The sequence below is a fragment of the Cygnus atratus genome, chromosome 9 (assembly GCF_013377495.2).
Source record: "Cygnus atratus isolate AKBS03 ecotype Queensland, Australia chromosome 9, CAtr_DNAZoo_HiC_assembly, whole genome shotgun sequence".
Classification (NCBI taxonomy): domain Eukaryota; kingdom Metazoa; phylum Chordata; class Aves; order Anseriformes; family Anatidae; genus Cygnus; species Cygnus atratus.
This window is the reverse complement of record NC_066370.1, coordinates 3,043,339-3,059,062: the sequence shown is the minus strand read 5'-3', so window position 1 is coordinate 3,059,062 and position 15,724 is coordinate 3,043,339. Positions and strand designations below refer to the sequence as shown.

At 40.2% G+C, this 15,724-nt stretch overlaps 1 long non-coding RNA gene across 1 annotated transcript; it reads right to left on the bottom strand.

Annotated features, from left to right (window-relative positions):
• Positions 1-7,567: 7,567 nt before the first annotated feature.
• LOC118247228 (uncharacterized) lies at positions 7,568-14,616 on the bottom strand. Its single transcript, XR_004778315.2, has 4 exons — positions 14,475-14,616; positions 13,109-13,294; positions 8,046-8,106; positions 7,568-7,940 (listed from the first exon to the last, which is right to left on the bottom strand). It is a non-coding gene; the product is annotated as an uncharacterized LOC118247228 (long non-coding RNA).
• Between the last annotated feature and the right edge of the window lie 1,108 nt (positions 14,617-15,724).

Below are 15,724 nucleotides of genomic sequence, written 5' to 3'. Positions count from 1 at the left end.
AAGATTTTTGGTTTCTTTTTATTCTTCTCCTCTGAATTACATTTCTGAACTCAGAGAATGCATATGTTTATGTCACTATATCTACAGAACTAAGTAACTGTAACAGTACCTTTTGATATATCTTTTCAAACTTATGTTATTAAGCCTTTACTTAGTATAGTCAAATATGCTAGCAAAAAAATCAATGCAAACAGTGGAAAAACTATTCTGCCTACATAAAACTGTTGGACAACAGCTAAATAGTTTATAGATCTTGTAGGATCACTACCATAAAAAAAAAAAAAGGCAGAAAATCAGGAGTTTTATTTCTAGCAAGGTAGCTCATGCATCAAAGGCAAACGCGAATCCTGAAGTTTTTGCAAAACACAACTGTATGTAAGGAAATGAAGCAGAAAGATCATTATACTGAGACTTGCTAAAGGTGGGAGAGAACATTAGCCTTCAAAGTGAAGTAGTTTGCAAGTTAGCCAGCCAACAATAATATTAAATAACTTCACCAGGATTTTATGAAAGCATCCAGATGGGCCAGTCATGCACCAAAATGGAGGCAGAGCACAAGCAGGCTCCAGTTCTCAGTGGATGCCTAGAGGATGCTCATGAGAATATTTGTGTGTTGTAAGGTGTGCCTGGACAGGCGCATATGGTGACTACTTCAAGCTATAACTTTTGGTTCAATTAGCTGCTCAGCTTTGCCTTTGTTCTGCTGCTCATTGTTACCGGGGCTGTGCTAAGCTGACAGTGTTGAACCTGCATTAGAGACGGGAACCCAGATATTTTCAGGGCACAAAGTCTGAGGAAGGGGAGGCTGACCTTCCTGAGGTTTGTCTGGTTATACGTCCTCCTTTTCCTGGAAGGTGGCTTCCCAGGCTAGATCTCATTCCATTGCTATGTCTGGCCCTGGACACACAGGCATGCTCAGGTATTGGCCCATGGGACCATTTCAGGATGCTGCTACAGCACAAATAAGCAAGGTGCTTATATCTCAAGGGGGAGAGAGTTTGAATGTGATTTTTTCTATCTTGATTTCTGTTCCTTTAATTTCTTCTTCCATCAGCCTTTTAAGAGGTTTCCCCTTTATAATTGAGAATTATCCATTTAAACGCCGTTCTTAGAAACTGAGTTTCTGTTAGAGAAAGAAGTATAATTGCTATCTGGTTTGAATCTAGCCATTGAGATAGAAAAATGTGTTACTAAATTATACTGAAGGCAGTTTCAAAAGGGAATACTAAATCAGTCACCCTGTTCATACAACGTTCAGGAAAACTTCTTACTCTTTCAGTCGTGTCTGACAGTTGACTTATTATTTTAATACGTTTACACTTTCTTAAAGCTTGCTCAGATAATGTGAGGTGCTTCCAATTTTATTGGGATGTGACTGTTCCAGCACTGATATTTGGACTTTTTGAGTCAGATCTGTTTTGATGACTGCATTTTGATGCTGTTCAAGAGTTGTGCAGATCTGAACAAAAATTCATTTTTCTTTCAGCACATGACAGTCATTTAAGTTGAGCCCTTTCCCATGAATGAGGAAGTTAATAAAACTGCTTTATTGCATTTGAAACTCCATTTTTAAGAAAATGTTAATTGGTCTGACAGCAATGGAATATATTTACTGGAATCAAACCAAATTCATTCCTCACAGAAAGGGAAAGCGAGGGTTGTTACCATGGGCATGGGCAGTGCACAGGAGACAAGACAGTTGTGTGCAGAACTGCTGGTAAGAGCATTCAGTCTCAGGCTCAGTATCAGGACGTTGGGTGACTGAAACAGGAGGAAAACAAGAAAGCAGGAAACAGAACAAGTGCAGAAGAGGCATGAGGCTGCACAGAGAAATTGGTTCAGCTAGGGGCTGGCTGGGTGAAGATGTTCATCTATCTGTGACACCCCACTGCTGGAGACACTGGCTCCCATGGCACAGCACTGTATAGCAATCCATTTTAAACAAAACTGTGTGTGTGTTAACTCAAGAGGGCTGATTACATTGTTTGCATTGTTTGCAAATTATAGTAATTTATACTGTTATACTAATTGCTGCTGGCCACTTCCATGAGAGCGCACAGCTGCTCATCTCACAGAACCTGGTGGCCTCTCTCTGGTGAGCAGGACAGAGAAGTGGCAGGCAGCAATGTCAGCACTACTATGCCACGCTACTGCTTTAGACAACAGGGAAAAGGATGAATCACTGATCAGAAAATTATTAATCAGAGTTGTTATTTTAATGTCTGAGGGCCAGTCAGAAGGAGCTCCCTGCTCCCTGCTCCCCCAGCCTCTGAGCACACCGGAGAAATAGCTGATGCCTGCCCTAGCCTGGAAGTTGCTCAGAGAGCAGCCATGGAGGGATGGGCTCAACATGAGTGGGAGGAACAGCAAATAGGATATTTATCTCTGATCTTTTTTCAGAGAGGAGTAGGTGTCTGCAAAGAGCAATCTGAGTAATACACTTGGATAAGTGAGATAATGGACTAGTCTATTTCAAGAGGTTAGTTTTCCTTGTGTTGATTGTTGCACCTATGCCTACTTGCATAAGGAGAACCGTGGCTTTACGGGAGGCCTAGAAGAGTTTATTTTAAGAAGAAAGCTACCATTTAGGGTGAAATGTTTGTAGTAGGGTCAGAGTGGAGATTTTACACTCCAGGTATCTTCCTTGGCATAGGCTTTTTTGTTCCAGGATATCCAATGTATCCAGTAAATCCATATGTTTCAAAATGTCCATAAAAGTGTTATATGAACAGAAGGAAGAGCTCTGTGATACATTGGCGTGGACAGTTCCGTGGTAGTTCCTTTTTCAGAGACTGGGGCAAGTGTCTACAATATTGCAGCCTTTACTTAGTGTTACTATTAGTGTTATTATTAATAGTGTTACTATTTTGTGTTATTTCTAAGTACTTAGAGAAAAGATCCTACAAAGAAAACAGTATAAATACAGTTTGTTGTATTTGCAAAACAATAAGATTAATTATCATTTTGGATGAAGAGCATACCCTTTGAAAATAAAATTAATTGATAACAGAGAAGCAGAGTAGTGATAAAGGACTATTTGATGTGATCTTGTCATGGGCAGTGCTAAGTGGTTAGCTCAATGGGCAGGAGTTGCTGGAGCATGAGATGTTGCTGAGCACTTTGCCAGCTGGGATGTTCTTTCACGACTTTGAATCGCTTCAGTTTCTCAACTTAAGAGTTGTGAGAGGCGAGGCTTCAGCAATGGCTTCATCAGGCATTTCTGTAGCTTTGAGAGATGGTGTCAGAAGATCTGCATTTTTCATACGTCTTCATACAGTGCTGTTGTAATTACCCTAGAGAAGTGGCTTATATTGTAAATTCTACCAGGCCAGACAAAATAGCCTAAATTAATTTCTCTGATTCAAATAATCAAGTAAGCAAACTTCAGTTCCAGAGTTTATTGCTGCGTTTGAATGCTGAACAGCATGGTGACTTTGGGAAACCCTGTTGATGCAGGCTGTTGACACAAATTTCAGAAGGAGAACTGTTGCAGCTATCTTAGACTTTTATCAGTGTCTGTGCAAAGGACTGTGAGGAAGATAGAATAAATCATTAAAATATGATCAAATGATCTCTGCAGGACAGAATCGCAGCCCATCCCCATAGCCTTGAAGGGCACAAAGCTGGACAGGAAATTTGGGATTTCAGGTGAGGAACTCAAGCTACAAAGTGTCTCACAAAATCCCTGCTGCTGCAGACTCCCACTGAGCCTCACCCCAGAGCCAAGGGGACCTGCCGAGTCCTTCATCTCTCTGCACAGAGAACAGCACAGCGTTTCTCTCCCAGGCTGCTTTGTGTGTGTTTGTGTGTGCTGGGGGGAGGACTTCACTTCATATGTCTTCTTTCTATCTCTAAAAACTACATTGCAGCCAGGTGGAAATGATATCTGACATTCTAAGAATCATCAGGAGAAAAACAGAAAGGAGAGAACAGTTTGTTTTGTAAGAAAATGAACAGAAACTATTCTGAGCACCATTTGTTATGGACAGAAGTTGATGTAATAACGAATATCATCAACAGCAGTGCTGTGCATGCTCATAAACTTCTGCTGATGATCAGTACCAAGAAAAGAGAAATAAAATTTGGCAAGGAAAGTAGCACAAGGAAAATAACTTCTATTTTAATGATACAAAAACAGTTTTGAAATTACATACGTTTTGTGGGAGAAGCTAAATCATTTCCAAAAAAGATAGTAGACTTTTCTTCGAAAAAACGAGGAAATAAAGCTTTTTTTTCTTTTTTTTAATAATAAGCTTACACAAGTTTCTGCATGTTTTTTTTTTTTTTTCAAAATATCTTGGAATAGGCTCTATATTTTATCACGGGATAAGATCAGAGAAAAAGATCTCAGTTCATTTAGGTCACTAAATCCTGGCTGATTGAGTTAAAAGAAGCTTCAAAGCTCTAACAAGCATACCAAGGACAGAAATCCTCAGAAGGTGAGGGGAGTCTTACATCAGCCAGGTTGAAAGATTTTTGAAAGCTCAGATGCTTTATTTATTCTTTATTCCTTTTGCTATAAGCACCCAAACAACTGTGTCAGTATCTGTGCACTATGGGCTTTGTGTCAATGTGTGGAAAAGCAGTGAAGGCCCACGTGGGTTGACATCTGTATTGGAAAATGGTATAGATGGCTTTGCAAAGTACTGTCTTGGCCACTTTGTATGCTTCTGTAGAAATCTACACAGGAGAAAGTAAGTCTTTAGGGAAAAAAAAAAAGCCCAATGCAATTCAGTTTCTAGTGTTTCTCTTCCTCTGTAGGAAAGAGAGTTACAGGGTTGCAGAGAAGCTGTGGGATGGTTTTTCTGCCCAGAGATCTCCAGGATTTCCAGAAATAATCAGATTCACTCTCCACTGTCGCTGTTCCCCCAAAAGGTCCCATGTTCACTGCAACACGGTTCATATCATGTTTGCATGGCCGTAAGCTTCCTCAAGTTCTCCAAGGTCAGGCTGTGTGAAAATGAACTGGTGCTCCTGTGTGTGTAACATATGATATCGTTCATTATTATAACCGAGCATGATTGTACAATGCTTTCATAGGCCTCCTGCTTCACTGAGTTGCAAAATCAGCAAAGCTATTAGTACTTTATCTCCTCACTGTTCAATTTGTGGCCCATTTACTAGTCATGACTCCAACCCTGCTGGGAAGGAAAAATTGCCAGTAATTAATGGCCTTTCTGCAGCACTGCTCCCTTCCCAGGTAGACTGCTTTCCTGAACACACTGTATCAAGGACTGGATGAAGAAGTGTGTCATAATCTGCCTTTTACAAAGGCACAACTCACAAAGAGTGAGTAAAGGCACTGTGTGCCCACTGCGAAACGGTGATTTCTAGGGCTTAATTGTTCCTTGTGCTTGTAAACATAAGTATCTGTAGGTACAAGCTGAAGGTCCCACTGATACCACTCTCAGAAAAGAGTTTCAGGCTTCTGTAATCAGAAAATAATAATAATTTTTTAAAAAAGTGTTTCAAGTCAAGGCTCTCTGTCCCATAATGAGAAACACAACTAATGACTAACTGGGATAAAGAACGTGTTTGAAATGGCTTGCCAGGTGGAATTAATCATGTGAGGAGAAATAGCAACAGCAGGACACCTTGGGAAAGAGGGCACGGGGAATCCTTAGTGGCTGTCATCTTCAGCGATGAACATTACGAACAGGGTGTAAAAGGGTGGGAGCTGCAGAGGAGGAGCAGGGGTTTTGTGATCTGGGGGTGTCAGCGGACTGCTGCATCCCATGGGACTGTCAGAGAGCAGGGAGGGAGGCAGCAAGGGGACACGCTTCGTGGTACAAGGCTCTCTGGCACAAAGCATGCAGAAAGTCTTGGAAAGAAAGTCAGTGCATCTTTTTTAGGGCTTAATATCTGGAGATCACCAGAATCCTTTAATTATGAAAAGCAAGGATCAATCAGTAGATCTCCTTGTCACAGTGTGTGACAGGAACAGTTCAGGTTGAGGGTAGAGGCTGGGGCTGCAGTTCTCTGGAAGGCAAGCAAGGCATTGGCAGAGCAATACCCACACAAGGGCTGTAGCACACGCAGCCAAACGTTTGTAGTTACACAGCATCTGGAATTTCAGGCAGTTCTATGGCCAGATTAAAAGCAACAACTCAGGGCTAACTGTTGTGGACACAATATTTATAACCTAGCACTTTGGGGATTTTCTCTTAACTCTGTGTCTGAGCTGTAACTGCTCGACACAAGATCAGGACATCAAACATAGAAATTTGAAGTAGCTCTTGTCTGAAAGGGGCAATTCTCTCATCAAAGGTCTTCTAGTGATGGAGTGTCATTGACTCTTTATTCTCCTTTGTGTGAATTCAGCTAGAAGATAATTTTTTTTATGGCTCCAAATATATTTTCCTTTTATTTGTAGTTGGGAGATGGGAGAGGTGACCATCTGAAGTCATAGCATGTGAAAAGGCAGTGTAAAGGGAATTATAAAATCTGAAATTGTGCTGTGCCATGAATTTAAGGGAACAAAATATGAAAAACAAATTGTGGATTTTTGCCAAAAGAAATGATAATTTCCTTATGATTCTCCCTCTCATCCACCCACACTTTTCTGTTCAAGTGTAGCCAGTCTTTATTAATTCTAGATTGTTGTATTTACATGCATTCATGTAAAAATTGTTATATTACTTATGTCTGTACCAATTTGCCATTAAATCTATTTATCCATTGACAAATGATCTAGCGATTCCATTAGTTTTCTACAATGAGGATGTTAGATTATGAAATGGAAACTATTTATTTAGTCAAGGACATTAAATATGACAGTGTGGATGAATACAGTACAGATTTCCACATTTTCCAAATACATCACAAATTAAATGTAAAAATGAGTAATCATGTCTGTGAGGAAAGAAGGACATGACAGAGCATAAGGCAGCAGCGAGAAACTGTGGAGCTCAAAAAGTCCATTCGAAAACCAAGACAGTAGCAGCAGGCACAAGACTTGCATTTCCTACAGGCAGCAGGATGCAGCAGCCTCTGCTGGGTTGAAGCTTTCCAGGTGGAGGTAGCTCTGTTCTCCGCAGTGAAAATGCAGCCTTGGTCAGCAGCAGAGCCTGGTCTTGGTCCGTAACTGTGCCGTTCTTCCCCTGCTGGTGGCTGGAGCTTCTCCTGAATACCCCTCTGAACTGACCTGGTGGCAGCGCTGAGTTACCAGCAGCCTCCGCTTTGTGCACTTTGTGCCCATCTGTGTGTTTTGAATTGATGTGCTGTCATACACCGGAGTACCGAGCTCTCTTAGGACAACTATATTTTAATAAGATTGTTAAAGTTCAGTTGCTGTTTCCTGGTCTTTAATGGCACAAATATTAGTAAAGCTATTACCTAGTTCTTGGCACCATCTTCCCTGATGATTAACGTATTGCATGCGATGGCTGTGCCACAGGCACTGCACAGCTTTCCAAGCAGCAGCAGGGGGTTGAAGCGAGAAGCTAGAGAACATTTGTGCGTGCAGCATTTAGGGACTATTTAAAAAAACAAAATCTGATTTTTATTGCACAAAGTCCACTAAGGAAAAGGCCAGGAATTAAATGAAAGCAAGGATCCATCAATCATTTGTTGAGCTGGAGGACAATTATTCGTTACTCTGACAAGATCTCTCCTATGCATTTGCAGGACTGTGCTTTTCATATAGTAGGCAATTAAGTGCATGCATTATACATGAAAAATATAACTACTTTTTGTAAAGCATACATCAAATGAGAACATTAACTGCTATATATTTTAAAGAAAAGAGGGATGCTGCATCCAACGTGGGAGAGGGCTGGGAAGCAAGGTGCAGTGTATGGCCAGGTAGGCTGGGCAGCAAGTCCGGGCAGCACTCAGAGATGATAAAGTCACTGCAGAGAAGCTAAATGAATCCACTGCTTTTGTTGGGTAAAAAACCAGAAGTTTCCCTTGGCGGAAACTTCAGGAATGAGATCTTCAGGCTGCAATAATTTAATAAAAACATCACCTCATTGCTTGGCAGTGCTCAAAATGAAACCAAATGTTGGGGCTCCTGAGACAGGACCAGAGAGCCTCTTTTGCCTTACCGTATGAGTCCCAAGTTTGTCTGCATCTTGAACATTGCTTGCTCATCTCAAAAGGACAAAACTGAAAAAGTCCAGAGCAAAACAGAAGATGATTAACCAAATTTATGAAATGGCTTCTATATGAGGAACAACTACGTAAGTCAGGACTTTTCATTGTGGAGAAAAAAAAAAATAATAAAGCAAGTGAGCAAGCAACCAAACCAACCAAACAAAAAACAACAACAAAGGGGATATGGTAGATGTCTGTAAAATCAGGAATGGTCTGGAGATGGTGCAAAGGGTTATATCTCTGTCTTCTCAGAAAAATTTGGGAGCGTGACATTGGTTATTGGTAGCCACCAGACTCTGAACAACCAGGAAGGGCTGAGTCTTTATGCACAGCTTAGAAAGGCTGTGAACTACTCCCCTAAAAAGTAACTTCACAGAAAAGGTAAGCACTGTGGCTGCTAGATACATAGTGACTGCAGCGAGTGCAGAGCATCCCTCAGCTGAGAATACTTGAAGCCTGAGAGAGTATTAAGGGAAATGTGGTATACATGCTGTTCTTGTACTCTGGGCTAGGCGTCTGCTCATCGCTACAACTGGACAAAAATTTCTGTTGTGAATAGCCCCATGTTCTGGCCCCGTTTGACTGATCATAAAAGCTGTGTTAATACAAGCATTCTAAGTATACATACATCATCCTTCTGTGTGTGTGTGTCTAAGCTAGGTATAAACGCAATGAAATGTCATTCAGTGGCTGCCTGAACTAACCTGGTCTCAGGGTTTAACTTTCAAATACACAGAGACTGCTGTTTCCATTGCTTTTCACCTACGACCCCTCTTCTTTCGACTCTTCATTCTGTGGCCCTGTTTTCAGCCTGATGTAGGATAAAAGCCTTCCCTGCCGGACGCATCGCTTACAGGCATGCAAGGCACACGAGGGACTCCAGACTGCTCTGCAGAAGCCTGCTAGCACTGCACACAGGCAGCTTCCTCTGTGCATGTTTCTTGCTTGCAGTGGAAGGCAGATAGAGCAAAAAGTGATGGCAAGGTTTTAGACTTTCTCTGTGACGAAAGGGGGACGTGGGGCTGCTTTTACTAGGAGCCACATCCCTGTCAGTGTGTTTGGATAGCTGTGCCTCCTGCCAGAGGTACTGCTTCAGGTGGGACTAGGGCTAGGGAAAAAGATAAAAGTGCTTCAAGCATGAGGAAAAACTATCTGGCAGTAATTCTTGTTGCTGTTCTCTCTAGACAGCTTCTGCTTCAGGTCAAATATGCCCTAAGAGTTGGGCCAAGCTTCCTGTAACCCAGGAAGAGGAGACAGTTGGGTGCCCTGCATGTTGGTTTTGGTTGGAGGCTGAGAGGTGAAGGTGGTTTCTGCCTACCTCCCCAGGAGCATGTCTTAACTAAATGAGGAGCTACCAAGCTATGAGCTTCTGGCATGCGTGTGGTACAAAATGACATCTTAAGGAGCTGTAAGGAAATTCCACATGAAAAGTGCTCTTGTTTATGCTTCCACTTGTTCATATTGCTTTTAAGATTGCCTTTGCCTGCAGAGCAGAAGGGAGCAGTGAGGGGCACGCTGGTGCTGCACAGTAGCTCGATGCTCTGCCTGGCAGCTGTCCTTTTCTGCAACTTGCTCTGTGCTTGAAAAGTCACCTGTAAAGCCCAAGATGCCTGTTACCAGAGAAGCAACTGATGCTGGTTGAAGGGCTTTGGCTTCTCTGAGCAGCAAATAGCAAGGAATGAAGAAATCTTCTAAGTGTTGGATAGAAGTGGCCAGAGGGAATTTCCAGAAGTTACTTATGTCTTACCAGGAAAAAAAACAAAACCAAGTAAATGAAAATTCAGTGCAACTAATACTTGTCTGTAGGAGTTGTTGTTTTTTAAATAATGTGCCTAACCTGCATAAAATCAAATGTATTATAATGAAATAACATATTTCACTCTTCAAATTATAGTGCTTGACCTTGACAAGCATTTCATAAAAAGCACATTAAAAATAAGTATTTTCATGTAAATTGCTCTGCTCCTTCAGAATTAGTGAATTGAAAAATGACTTAATAGCAGATTTTAGTCATAAATGATTCAGGTTTATAAAGACTTGATGAATAACAGATCTGTGGATTCCCTTTCTGTTATACCGCACAGTTTGAGAGCATTGGGTTAGAGTTAGCAAATTCATTTCAAGTTGTAGATAAGCATTACCATACCCTTTCATGCCTGCTTAATGATAATCTTGTTCAGTGTTATTAGAGGATTTCTCATTCATATGAGCATTTCTTGTATGTTAAGGTGGTGAACTATTATGTCGCTGCACCTTCAAAATGCATTTACCCTTCCTTTGCTTAATGATATGCACTTATTCAAGGCTGTTTTAGTAGCAAAGGATCAGCTGTTGATATACAGGTGTGAAGAAATGTGGAGCTGTTAATAGGAAGAAAAAAATATACCATGAATTCAACAGTATTCAATATCATTTTGTGGGTCCTCATGCAGACGTCAGCCTGGTCTGATAGTAGAACCAGACTCTACTTTGTACACCTAACCTAAACTCTTGCATAAACTTTTTATGGTATGGTCTTAAATACAACCGTAAATAGCAACTATGAGCACCTTCCTTGCTTTTCTTGTCAGACTGCTTCAAGAGAATGACACAGGGGAACTGAACAGCTATGCTATGGCTATAACTATATTCATACGATGGGGGACTTGGTTTGCTGTGCTGTCTGGAGATATTGTGACTGTGATTTAGACCATGACTTCAGCATTTTTCATTTAAAAAAAAAAAAGAAAATGGCAGTATCTTCAAACTAGCTCAAAACTGACTCTTTAGAAAAAAACTTTTTCAAAGGTAACTGTTGAGGCTTTCTGATTTATTTTCTTTCCCGTGTTAGAGATGATTTAGAAGCTTCAGACAAGTGTAATGGATCATAAAGGTACTGTACAAGTGGAAGTTCCTGTTGTGGGGCCTCCATGATAAACACCTTGCCTTTATTCTTACACACTTGGATAACTCCAACATTTGGCTTTACTCAGACTTTCAAAATGAGCTGAGCTGCTGAATTTTGTTGTGTTTTATTTTCAGCCTAAATTGTGATCTGCCAGTAATAAAGGGATTTCTACCTATATGGGAAAAAAATTGCTTGATGTCTTCTGGATTTCTTGATATATTTAAGAACTTTTGCAAAATGAGTCAGTGATGAATCAATAGCTGTTGACTGATTTAATTGGTAAAATGCTCTCTGGTTCTAGCCATGAAACAGAAAGACAAAAGTTCCACATTAAAACCAAGCTATTGAAAATGAAGGTAATAAAGATTTAAAGAGCAGACTGAAAAGTACTTTCCACAAAAAAAAAAAAAAAGATACCATTATTTGTTTCCAGAAATGATTTCTAAATGCGGCCACTGAATTCTTGATAAAATTTTGTATCCTAAAAAAAATAATTGATTGCTCACAGTTTGTAATGGCTACACAAAGGATAAAGACATAGAACAAGCGTAGCCTTGGGATGTCATCCCCCCAGTCTGGGATGGCAACAGAGCTTTCTAGATCCATGCCATTTCAGCTATAGAAGTGCAAGGTCTACGTCTGAAGCAAGTTGGTGTGGAAGTAACTCTTATCATCAGAATACACAACCTTTCTCTAGCACAGCTGTCATACGGAAACATATTATTGCTCAAGGCTGTTTATTATTTCTTAATAAAACCGAAATGCCAGTACAGTCCAGAGGCTTTCTTGCAGAGTCATCCTGCTTTATCATCAGTCTTGTCAAAGTTTCTTGTCTGTGGTTGAAAATAATCTAAGCCTGGTCATTGATTCTCTTTTTCTGATGTTGGTTGACATCAGCAGTTTGGTAGACAAAACAGTGCTGTAAATAAACTTGAATTATTTTCAGATGTGAAAATAGCACTAGTTAGAGATCAGAGCAGTTACTGCAAATGAACCCAAGTTATTTTAATGCATACTGAAAATAGATACAGAAGATGGAAATAAAGAGCTAGAGAGAGTGTTTTGACAAGAGCCATGCTCAGTAACACCCTCTCGTTCATATCTGAACTGTAAAGTACAAAGGGAAAATAAATGCAGCTTATCTGCATAATCACCAAGCCATTTCACATCAGCCTGCCTCCCTCCTTAGCTAGTTATTTCGCTTTCTTGTTTCTTGGTTTGGGGGGTTCTTCTTGTGCCTACTGTTCACTAAGAATAGTGCAAGACAACCCACATCTTTGGTCCCAAGACCTGGGAGCAGAATCACAATTGCTCTCCCCAGACAGGGAGCTCCCATGCTGCCAGAGGCCTACTCTTCTCGCGTCAGAATCAAAAAGTTCTGTCTTTTTCCATATATATATATGGAAAAATATATATATGGATAAAAAATATATATATATATGGATATATATACATAAAGTCTCAAGTATATTTGGTTCAATGGTTTCTACTGCATTTTGAGCTTTGGAGCAAGTACAGGACAGGCAGCAATCACGTGGAGCTTCAGGCCAGGAGCCTTTTCACTCCCCGCAGCAGCTCATCAGCAGTTCAGCATGACAGCGAGGGCCTCTTCATCACATTGGCAGGGTTTGTCTCATTTGTGGCAATAGGTAGGGATGTCAGTGACCTTTAATGTTGCAGCTACTATTTCCCTGCTGGTCATATTATTAGGTACACCTCTAGCTAAGTGGCTCCTCATGTATTAGAGCTGAAGAGGCGGATGGCTGGGAACCACTTGGGTTGTTCTCAGAGGAAATAGGCTGGGAGTGCCTTTGGCCCCTACACGGATGGTGCAGGCAGCTCTGTGGTGGCTCTGGGGCTGCTTCGATCCAGGGCTGCAGAGCCATAGGAGCTCTGGTCTCGGCCCAGCCCTGGGCCTAGCTCCACAGAAGAAGCTGAGTCCCGGGTTATAAATAACTTTTTGCATGAGCACTTTTCTAATACTGCTGGAACAGTGTAGATTTTCCAGTAGTGGTTCTTCAGCACTATCGTCTCATTTATTTCATTAAGCATAGGCTGTATGATATTAGTCTTTAAAATGTAACAAACTGGTTTACTTAGGATAGGCTGACAAGCAGCTCCACTCACCCCAATGTCACTTGTGACAAAGCTTGTGGGGATGAAAAGTCTATAAATGTGCATCAGTGTGCAGTTCTTCTCTTAAGGTGATGAAGTTTTTCCCCAGGAGACTCTTGGTCCAAGAGACTTAATAAGAATAGATGCTGAACCTGATGTCCTCGTAGGAGCAGATTGGCAGAGGGTTTAGCTGTGACTCTGGAAAGACAGATAATGTGGAGGAAGGGAGAGTTTATTTTTTTGGTAGCTAAGGGAAGAATGTTCCTACAAAATATGTATATATATATTTTTTTTTACAGGACATTGCATCTTTTTATCATGAGAACTGCTAAAATTAAGCCTCTGCTTTGCGAGTCTTCTGCTCTAATTCTAAATGGTTTGAAACTTCTGTTTTTGTAGGAAATAAGTCTTCTCAGCAGCTTTAACTGTCAAGCCATGAAGAAAATTACTTTCTGCTTTTTACTACTTTTTATTATTTTATTTATTATTTTATTTTTATTTTTAAATTACTTTTTAAATTATTACTTTCTTTTTAATTATTACTTTTTAAATTATTTTTACTATATCTACCAGGCTCATGTTGTTTTCAGAATATTTTCAACAGAAATGCTAGAGAGCATTTTGTCACTAGGATTTTTGTTCTGGTTTCTTTTTACATTAGACAAACAAATAGGTATGTAAAATAGAGGAAGCAGTATTTTTTTTTTTAACCTACTGAGAAATACTCTTGCAACATCAGCAGCCATTGTGAATAGGAATTTCAATGTACTGCCATTCCTCCCAGTAGTTGTGGCAAATTGCGCTTTTAGTTATCTTGGTCTAATCTTCCTTACTGGGGCAGCAGAACCTCAGCACTAGGCAATTTTTCTTGTGTTTAAATGTCACATCAAGTTATTTATTTTCTACATATCGCTATTGAAGGAAAAGCAAAAGCCACATCAGCTATAAAACTTTGCAAGTTTTTAGAAGTCCCCCCACCCTGTCTCTGTCCACTTAATTCTGTGTGATTTATCTTTGATAACATTTGGTATTTCATTTCAGCCATGACCTAAAAATCTGAGAATTTCTTCAGTTATGATGTCCATTATGTGGAATGACAGTAAAACAAGATTATAAGAAGCAGGTAGTAACAAAGAAATGTTAATTGGCATTGGTGTCAAGGCAAATGCATTGAACTAATATATTCCAGAGATTTTGCCAGCTTTCTTTGAAGGCAAATTGATAACAATAGGACAGGTGTAACCACCAGTGGGAAGGTAAAATCCCCAGAGCTTCTGTCTCTGCTGCTTTCCTTGTAAGGACTTCTCTTACAGTTACAATTTTAAATATTTTGTGTGATGCCTTTAGCTATCTGTCTATTCTTCTGATTATCCAATACCTGTAAACCATTGATCGGTTCCGCGACAGCATAGTTCTGTTCTTTTTTCAGAGAGTGGAGAACATTTTCCTCATGCTTAGCAGTTCAATCAGAGTAGATGTTTGGAATATAATCCATGTTCTGAAGATGGATGAGTCAGTACAGTCTCACTCAAGTCCCTCATGATATCAATTCCTCCTGCATAAAAATAGTTGTGTTTGAAAAAACAAATGGAGTGATCACTGGCTGACTTTAGTGTGGGATGGATATGCATCTGAACTGGAACTGATTAAGGATTTCTGTAAGACTCAAAACATAACAACTGGTCCTGCTCGGCGATGCTGTTCATAGAAGCAAACTGGTTTTGATGTATCTGTTTAATATGCTTTATGGTTGCAAGACATATTCAGCTGATGCTATTTAAAAAATGCCTATGCATGTGGAAGACTGGAGGATGAAGTGGCAGGCATGTCATATAAATAATCTTAAATTTCATGCTCGAGAAGAGAACATTGCTTGTGGTATACAAACTCAGTCCCAACTACTTGAGGCTTGAAATAAATGGACAGAACAAAGTGTCTCTCTTATTCTCACCCCAACTTAGCACCCCAAGTACAACCTTGTGCCTTTCCCCAGGCACTCACTGAGATGAGACGTTTGGTGTTTGCTGTGTTCAGGGAGCAGCCTGAAACCACAGCCAACCTGGCAGGGATGAACCTTGCAGCTTACCTTGGTCTGGGTCCTTCCCTTTTTGCTTGCGAAGGTCTTCCCATCACCCAGTGGGCCAGACTGTTAGTGAAATGTCATAAATAAGTTTCTCCACGTAGGGCTTGATACAGAGCTTCCAAATGAGGAACTGTATAAATACAATTTTTTTTTTGAATAGATTGTTGCTCATCTAAAAATCTACCTGTTCATGCTCACTACTATGCTCAGTGAGCAGTAAATCAAGGAAAGGAATGTTTCATTAAAAGTTCACTGAAACTCATTCACTTAAATCCCTTGTTGAATATTCGTGAGTTAGCTATTGGTTTGATTTTCCTGACAAAATGATTCTGATCTTCAGTGAGATTTTGTAGATTATACTGAAATATTGGTAATGTAAACTGCCACTGCAAAATGTAATGCAAACTATCACAAATCAACACCACTATTTCCAAGAAAGCTCAAAATCCCAAACTCTTTATTTGAGAGTCTGCAATGAACATGAACCATATTTAAGAAACTAAAAGAGAAAGAAAATCTCTGCAGGTACATGTAATGATGTTATT